The sequence below is a fragment of the Periplaneta americana genome, chromosome 11 (genome assembly GCF_040183065.1).
Source record: "Periplaneta americana isolate PAMFEO1 chromosome 11, P.americana_PAMFEO1_priV1, whole genome shotgun sequence".
Taxonomy (NCBI): Eukaryota; Metazoa; Arthropoda; class Insecta; order Blattodea; family Blattidae; genus Periplaneta; species Periplaneta americana.
The window spans coordinates 91,949,519-91,958,313 of record NC_091127.1 but is presented as its reverse complement, the minus strand read 5'-3'; the positions used below and the strand labels follow the sequence as shown (position 1 = coordinate 91,958,313).

The 8,795-nt window shown below is 34.2% G+C and overlaps 1 non-coding gene across 1 annotated transcript; it reads right to left on the bottom strand.

Moving 5' to 3' along the window:
* Positions 1-4,391: 4,391 nt before the first annotated feature.
* On the bottom strand, positions 4,392-4,463 carry TRNAN-GUU (transfer RNA asparagine (anticodon GUU)). Its single transcript has one exon. It is a non-coding gene; the product is annotated as a tRNA-Asn (tRNA).
* Positions 4,464-8,795: the final 4,332 nt, after the last annotated feature.

Below are 8,795 nucleotides of genomic sequence, written 5' to 3'. Positions count from 1 at the left end.
TATATTTCAAAAGTTGAATGTTATATTGCATTCAAGTAGGGATTATGGTGTTATTTTTTTCAAGAATTCATGGCATATTATAATCCTTTTGCAAAATATTCACTTCTTGATTAAATTCATACTGTGTCGATAAATTTCTGATGTGTTGGTGTAGATTCATGTGGCAGACGTATTAAGTTCTCAAGAAATAAAAGAGCCTTTTTAAATTTAATATAAAAAGCAATCTTTTCTGTAATAATTTGCATGACTGTTATTGGTGTTGATTTTACATTACCAGTGATTATTTGAGCCGTTCAGAGCAGAAGTGGTATAAGTCAAAATTATGTAATGAGGTTTAAACCAAAAATTCTGTAAAATACAGCGCAAAGTAGCAATTAATATATCCTTCGTGCTATTCACTGACTACTAATAGTTTAAATAAATTCAATGTTTACTTTAACCCTCATTACCCATTTTTGACTTACACCACTTCTGCTCTGAAATTAAAATTAAGCCTACATTTTCTGAGTTAATTGAAGTTACAATTTTTTCAACAAAGTTGTGTATTCATTTGTTCTCACGTACGTCATAATAACAGTAAGTGCATGTAAATTACGTATTATGTAGGTAGGGTAAGTTAAAATTAAGCTGATGTGTGAAAACTGGAAATGTAATGTAAAATGCGGTAAACTTTCCATAAAAATTTAAACCATAATATCAGCACTATTAGCGACTCAAAATAATAATAAAAAAAAATTGAAAAATAATGAACTTCATAAATCAATGTCTGTCAAATTAAGGTTTAAATCTTTCCCTCTTTTATTTTTAAGTTTACCTCAGCGGCCGAGTTTATCCCAATTTGCGATATGGAAAATAGTTAATTTCTCAGGAAATAGGGAGAGGAGTTCACCACGCGATGTACCCTACGAGATATGCCCTACAATTTTGACTCTTCTCACAGGAAATACAGAGTTCCAATGGTTTATAAATGTATTTAGGAATGAATTGAATTAACCGTCCACGTACAAACAATTATATTATTTCAAACCATGATACGTGATCAGGGCCATGACTGAGTTGTAAGGAGCAGAAAGAATTACGTTTATTCCCAGCTTCTGAAACTTGTAGATTAACTGCGTGTGAAATTCTTCCAGGATTCTAAAGTAGAATTAATAAGAACCATATACACTTATTGTATAGCATAAAAATATAAAATAAATTACGCAAAACCCGTTTTCTGATGTGTTATATGTCGTGTGCACACTTTTAACTTGCCTGCCGCTAGAGGGCTACTGTCGCGCCAGCTGTCAAATGTTGGCATATTTTATACGTATGAGTTGCGTGACTGTGTCTATTAGACTGTGGTATTAGGCATGACAGTAATCAGGCTCTAAATGTGCAGTTATGTGCGCGGATCGCCGGTCTGTGCGGACTGCATCATTCAAGGGTTGCTCTTACCAGTTCTTAGCTGGAGGTGTGTACAATAATCTATTCTGCGCTTCTAGGGTCGGATTAAATAGGCATTTGGACATTATAAACACACTTAGTAGAAGGAAAAAAATACGGTTATTATCAGTGTCTATATTTGACAATTGTAATATAAGAAACTTTAGGCTTACTCAGTTATACTTGACAAAGTAGTGGTTTGTAAAACATAATTTATTAATATGATTTTTATATAGTATTTGAAGAAAAATAATATTGCAGTAATTTCGAAACAACAAAAACGAACAAGTATTTCATTTTACGTAGTAGGTAGGTACTAATTATGTTAAAGTAATAGACCCTACTCTTTCATTGTTCGTCAAGCATTATTATTTATTGGGGCCATTGGTACACAAAAGTTGAGGAAAATATACTTCCAATTAATTACATGCAGTAGGACATTGTGAAGTTTTTACACTGAAATAATTTCCTTGCTGTATGTCAATATAAATTAACATTAATATTAAAAAATAATATAAATTAAGCTTATAATTTAAATTCACATATAGTTTATTTGGAAAACGTTGAGAGCAAGTATCGACAAGTTGGGAGCGTTACTGAAAGAAATTAAAAGTGTAGTTCACAAGCTGTGAAGCGAAGATATTCTATTTATATCAGGTTTAAATATTTATTAATGTATTAACATAATATAGTGATGTGAGATGGAAAATTTGCTATTATATATTTTTCCAGAAAAGTTTTCCGCCTTGCAAATAGTTGCTTTCTTCGCTCCTTACAACCTCAAGAGCCTCACATGTATTCCTCACTATATTCTCATCACTTATTACTAGCTTATGAAATGAAAGTCGTAAGTCGTCTAATCTAATCTAGTACAGACTTCAAAACAACGCCATTGTCAAGTTTGTTTTGCCGTCAGAGTAATGATTAAGATATAAGCGCTGGCAATATCATATTTTGGGAACTTTACTAATCTGATCTAAACTGTCACAACACTATTACTTCGACATGGGCTGATGAACGTCTTTCATTTTAAATTAATTATTGTTGGCTGAGGAAAACATTATAACAATTACCGTATGTTATATGATTCGTAATTTCTCTTCTTCGTTATCTGTGAACTCCTCACTTTATTTATCATAACTTATTCACAGACACAGCCAAATCAGTACCCGTACTGAAACTTCGTTACTGAAACAAAAGTTGATATGCTGTTGCAGGCCTGTATAGCCCTGTCGCGTTCCCCTCCAAGGCGATTCACTCCCTCCAGGTAGGGGAATAGAAAGTGCACATCGCACAGAGACTACTGCACAATGTGCAGGGTTTTGCCATGCATGGTCTAGTATATACAGTCACGAAGCTTGAGTTTATGAGGGTACTAGGAACAATAGACTGTGTAGGTACTATTTCGCATTGTCTGTGATGAGGCAATAGTAGCGAGCCTAGTGGTTAGCAACTATCTATGGATGCATATTTACTACGTATTGAACTTCGTGATTGTATATACTAGACTGTGGTATTACTGATTTGTTACGAATATGATTTTGGTCAGGAATGAAGCCGGTGATATTCAGGAATGTTGTGGCCCGAATTTTCTGTTATTTACCTTACGGTTGAGAGAAAACCCTGATAAATCTCAACCAGGAAATTCAACCCGACTGAGAATCAAACCCGGGCCCTCTGTGTAAGAGACCAGCATGCTGACCCCTACACCACAGAGATGGTTTTTTCATATTGTGCCGGTCTGTAGATATTAATGATTTTCAGATTGAATTGCGACCATAGAAGGAGACTTGCTTTGTTTTTATAAGTGACAGAATAGTTTTAATTCTGAATTAAGCTAATTAGTGTATTTAGTAAACTGTTTTTGTAAATTTTATGTTGTACTATTGATTAAGACCACACCGTACACGAGCCTGGCTCTTACTGTAGTTGCTAGATACAGTTTTGTTGTATAATTTTGAATTTGTACTCACTTTGCTTACTAGCTAAAAATAAAAAAAAATACAATAAATAAATTTATTTGTTCATTCATAGTCTTCATAAGAAAGAATTATTGACCAGTTGTCATATACTGTTTATGTAAAATAAATATTATATTTGTGGATATGATATATCCTAATATGTGCCAAAATGTGCAATCTAGATCATTGAGTGCAAAAGTAATATAATTTACTATATTTAATAGCAATTTGGTGTCATATTCAATTACTTTTGTTGTTTTCCCATTTCTATAAAAGCAGTATTTTGAGAGATACATATTAAATTAATGACTATATAATCGAGATCAATTCCATATACCAACAGATTTATCAACAGTTCTAAACAACTCAACATTTAGTTTAAACATAATTACATTTCTGAAAACTGTCAAAATTTACAAATATCTCTAAAATGATTATTGTAACACAGTAAACTATGTAAAAGTTGTTTATGTATTGTCGCGATATGACTTCCTAAGTTAAAGCGACATAAATTTAATAAATTTAAAAAAATCATTATAAAAATGAGTTGATGAAATTTAACCTGGCTCTTGGTGATATAAAAACCAGCATGCAATAAAAATTTCAGTATTAGTGAATCAATTTCTCATAGTATCGTATTATATATCATTTGAGGAAGGCGCAAGATAGGAAACATTGGAGGACGCTGGATTTGTAATCAACACTATGAATGGGCAGAACACTATGAATAAATTAATAAGCCTATAATAGATGGGAGAATTTGAAATTTTTCATGACAATATAATGATTTTACTCATTATAGTTTCCTAGAGACAAAACAATATGCTTGTGATACTTTGTCTTCACCATTCTTGTGCACACATGGTTACGACATTCAGCGACATTGAGCGATTAGTTCGTTTAACTAGAAGATTAGAGAAAGCAAAACTATAAGTATAATACAAATCAAGATTTCAGGTACAACTCCCTGTAAAATTGATTTGAATAATTTCGAGGGAAAAATTGTTCCGGAGCCGGGTATCGAACCCGGGACCTTTGGTTTAACGTACCAACGCTCTACCACTGAGCTACTCTGGAACTCTAACCGACACCGATCCAATTTTTCCCTCTATATCCACAGACCTCAAAGTGGGCTGACAACCGTCAAGCAACCAACTTCGAGTGCACACTAACTCCGTGTGACTTAAATGGTGGTTTTCTGTTAACGAACAGTAACGTGTATTATGCAAATCAAGATTTCAGGTACAACTCCCTGTAAAGTTGATTTGAATAATTATTCAGGTACAACTCCCTGTAAAGTTGATTTGAATAATTATTCAAATCAACTTTACAGGGAGTTGTACCTGAAATCTTGATTTGCATAATACACGTTACTGTTCGTTAACAGAAAACCACAATTTAAGTCACACGGAGTTAGTGTGCACTCGAAGTTGGTTGCTTGACGGTTGTCAGCCCACTTTGAGGTCTGTGGATATAGAGGAAAAAATGGATCGGTGTCGGTTAGAGTTCCCGAGTAGCTCAGTGGTAGAGCGTTGCTACGTTAAACCAAAGGTCCCGGGTTCGATACCCGGCTCCGGAACAATTTTTCCCTCGAAATTATTATAAGTATAATAGTTCAGCACTTGGTAACTTATTTTATTACTTACTTACAAATGGCTTTTAAGGAATCTGGAAGTTCATTGTCGCCCTCACATAAGCCCGCCATCGGTCCCTATCCTGTGCAAGATTAATCCAGTCTCTATCATCATATCCTACCTCCCTCAAATCCATTTTAATATTATTCTCTAATCTACGTCTCGGCCTCCCCAAAGATTATTTTCCGTCCGGTCTCCCAACTAACACTCTATATTAATATTTGAGGAGAAAAATTCGCTCCGGCGCCGGGGATCGAACCCGGGTCCTTAGTTCTACGTACCAAGCGCTCTCATCATTGAGCCACGCCGAAGTCCAATTCACAGCACCGGATCGAACTCCCCTCCTCCAGTGTTGTTTCCCTTAGCGGCCTGACTCCAAGTTGGGCATATGTGTTGACGTTTATATTCAAGTCAACTGTCATTGTACAAGGACCACACTCAGCTGAGTGACTAATGGCCGGGATTCCACAGTAAAGTGCGCAGTAATCTGTACAGAAATATGCACTGTAGCTAGATGAATTTACTAAAGATTTTTTATTATTTTAATCCTACAGAATAATATCTGTTATTATAACAATTAATATTTGAGGAGAAAAATTCGCTCCGGTGCCGGGGATCGAACCCGGGTCCTTGGATCTACGTACCAAGCGCTCTTACCAAATATTAATTGTTACCATAACATATATTATTCTGTAAGATTAAAATGATAAAAAAATCTTCAGTAAATAACACTCTATATGCATTTCTGTATTCGACCGTACGTGCTACATGCTCTGCCCATCTCAAACGTCTGGATTTAATGTTCCTAATTATGTCAGGTGAAGAACACAATGCGTGCAGTTCTGTGTTGTGTAACTTTCTCCATTCTCCTGTAACTTCATTCCTCTTAGCCCCAAATATTTGCCTAAGAACCATATTCTCAAACACCCCTAATCTCTGTTCCTCTCTCAAAGTGAGAGTCCAAGTTTCATAACCATACAGAACAACCGGTAATATAACTGTTTTATAAATTCTAACTTTCAGATTCTTTGACAGCAGACTAGATGACAAAAGCTTCTCAACCGAATAATAATAATAATAATAATAATAATAATAATAATAATAATAATAATAATAATAATAATAATAATAATTAAACGCAGAATAAATATGGGAATATTTATTCTGCGTTTAATTTCCTCCCGAGTGTTATTTATATTTGTTACTGTTTCTCCAAGATATTTGAATTTTTCAACCTCTTCGAAGGATAAATCTCCAACTTCTATGTTTCCATTTCGTACAATATTCTGGTCACGAGACATAATCATATACTTCGTCTTTTCGGGATTTACTTCCAAACCTATCGCTTTACTTGCTTCAAGTAAAATTCCCGTGTTTTCCCTAATCGTTTGTGGATGTTATCCTAACATATTCTCGTCATCCGCATAGACAAGAAGCTGATGTAACCCGTTCAATTCCAAACCCTCTCTGTTACCCTGAACTTTCCTAATGGCACTTTCTAGAGCGAAGTTAAAAAGTAAATGTGATAGTGCACCTCCTTGCTTTAGCCCACAGTCAATTGGAAAAGCGTCAGATAGGAATTGGCCTATACGGACTCTGCTGTAAGTTTCACTGAGACACATTTTAATTAATCGAACTAGTTTCTTGGGAATACCAAATTCAATAAGAATATTATACGTTTTGATTACACAAATTTTAACACTATGTCACTTCGGAATATATATGTCTTTCTCGTGTTAAATTCTATCGTACCTGGTTAACATGTTTCGGTCTGTTATCGGCCTTCTTCAGAACTGGTTGTTGCTGGTCTTGGCGCCTTTTGTTTTGTTTTCCTTGCGGGTGTGTTTGTGTAGTGTAATGTGGAGTCGAAGAGTGTGTGTGTTCTGAAATTGAGTTGTGTGTTGAGAATTTCATTTGGATGTGTTTTTGTGTGTCTGTATATTTCGTATTGTTCTAGTGTGTTTAGTTTCTGGCTTTTTGGTTGGATGTGTAGAATTTCCATGTCTGTGATCATGTCTCTATAGGTGTGGTTAGCATATGTGACGTATTCTGCATATGTGGAAGTGTTTCGTAATTTTGTTATGGGTGTGATGTGTTCTTTGTAGCGTATTTTGAAATGATCTGCCTGTCTGTCCTATGTAGAAGTTGTTGCAGGTGTTACATTTGAGTTTGTATACGCCTGAGTGGTTGTATTTGTTTGTTTGTGTTGTTTGTGTGTTGAGATGTTTTTGTAGAGTATTATTTGTTCTGTATGTGTATCTAATATCTAGTATAAAATTCGAAAAAACAGACAACAATAAAAAAGAACATAGACCTAGTGAATAAAATAAAAGACAAACATATCCCACACAGTACAAAATTAGCAACTTTTGACATAACTAACCTATACACAAGCATACCTATAAAAGATATACTACAGATACTAGGACAAATGCTCAAAAATAACAACACACCACAAGAACACATTAAAGTAATCATGCACATCACAGACATCATCACAAAACAAAACTACTTCACATATAATAACAAATATTACACTCAAACCGAAGGCCTACCCATGGGATCACCCATTTCCAGCATACTAGCAGAAATATCCATACACCACATATAACAGACATGCTGTACGTACTAAACAAAGACAACAACAAACACGCAGACAACATCATATTTTTTTTATTAAACAATAAATCTAATATAATAGTATACAATACTAATAATGGTGCACATGTACATTTCAAGCTATACAGTAAGCTAATATATCAGTATGCAGTAATAATGGAAATAATTTCGGATGTACACTTCAAACTAAGCAAATTAATGATTTTACCATTATACAAAACTGAAGCCAAAACACATATACATTTCAATCTGAACAGATAAGCTGATATAATCAGTATACAATACTGAGAGCAAATTTCCATTACACTTTTAGGCCAAACAATTTAACTGATATTACCAGTATGCAGTACTAAAACCAAATCACATCTACATTTCAAACTGGACAAATAATCTGTTATAGCCAGTATGCAATACTGACACAATTTCACATGTACACTTCAATCGAATCGATAAACTGATAGAAAAATGTATGCTGTAGTAACAACAAATTCCATGCATACTTCCCCCCCCCCCGTATATACTTTAAATAACCTTGTAAATACGTATTAACCATTATAAAATAACATAAAAATCTGACTTGCACTATTGAAGTAATTCCTTCACTCTATAATAAGCAAACAGTACATATTCATTCATCCAATAACAAAAATCATTCACTCCGGGAGAAACCACCCACTCTATACTCAGAAGGAACTTTATTTTATTAAGACAAATTAAATAAAGACATGTATTTAAATTAGGCTTATATGTCCTATTGAAAGTGTTTGTACTATCACATTTAATTAATCTAAGTGTCCGAGATAATTCCCAAACAAAAGGTCCCATTTTCGATGGAGAATTCTGTTCCTTCTAGCCTGATTAATATAAGCTACATAATGTGTTTTAAAGGTATTCTCTTGGTTCTGAATAAGTAAAAAGTTACTGTATGACCTATCAACCACAGTGCAGCATTTTGTCTTTGCTGTGGCTTAAGATTAAAGTCTGGTAATTGAAACATTGTAGGATGAAGAGTGTCTTTGCCAAATATATTACTGTCCTTCACATATTTCCCAAATTGTTCTCGTATGGAGAGATTCCTTGTACAAGTATTAAGACGATGATGCAAGGAGTCTTTTTGTTGACAATACTGACACACATCGTTGTTTACTCTGTTTAT